Source organism: Acinonyx jubatus, chromosome C1, assembly GCF_027475565.1.
Source record: "Acinonyx jubatus isolate Ajub_Pintada_27869175 chromosome C1, VMU_Ajub_asm_v1.0, whole genome shotgun sequence".
In the NCBI taxonomy this organism is placed as follows: domain Eukaryota; kingdom Metazoa; phylum Chordata; class Mammalia; order Carnivora; family Felidae; genus Acinonyx; species Acinonyx jubatus.
Window position 1 is genome coordinate 204,136,387 of NC_069381.1, and position 487 is coordinate 204,136,873.

Here is a 487-nt window from a genome sequence, read left to right on the forward strand (position 1 = left end):
TTCAGGCAAAGTGGCAGTCGTCCGTTCTTGCATGAGCATTCATGGATGGTAGAAAGCGGAGCAGAGTGGCCTCCTGATCATTCCTATTCAGAGAGAGAGACATGTGACATGGGTCATTCAAAGTCAAATTGTACTTAATTTAAGGATACACACTATGATTGGGGGTACAGGGAGGTTTGTTTTATGATCACAGAATGTTAGGGTCAGAAGGGGTTTTTCAGAGTGTGTTTCTCTTTGACTGAGAGCAAAATTAGTTTGCCATCTCTGAGCACCCCTGCCAGCTCACGGAAGAAGGAGGTAGCTCTGATGATTGCTATGTGTTAAGGGTTGAGGAAAGGGATTAAACACCTTGAAAGCAAATGGAGAAGAGCTGGTCCTGGGTGTCCTCCAGAACCTGCTTCCTGTGCCCTTCAGGAATTGGCAAAATTGAACCAATTTTTGATGGCTGAGGACCCTACTGGTATTCCCACAGTCGTTCATTGCTTGG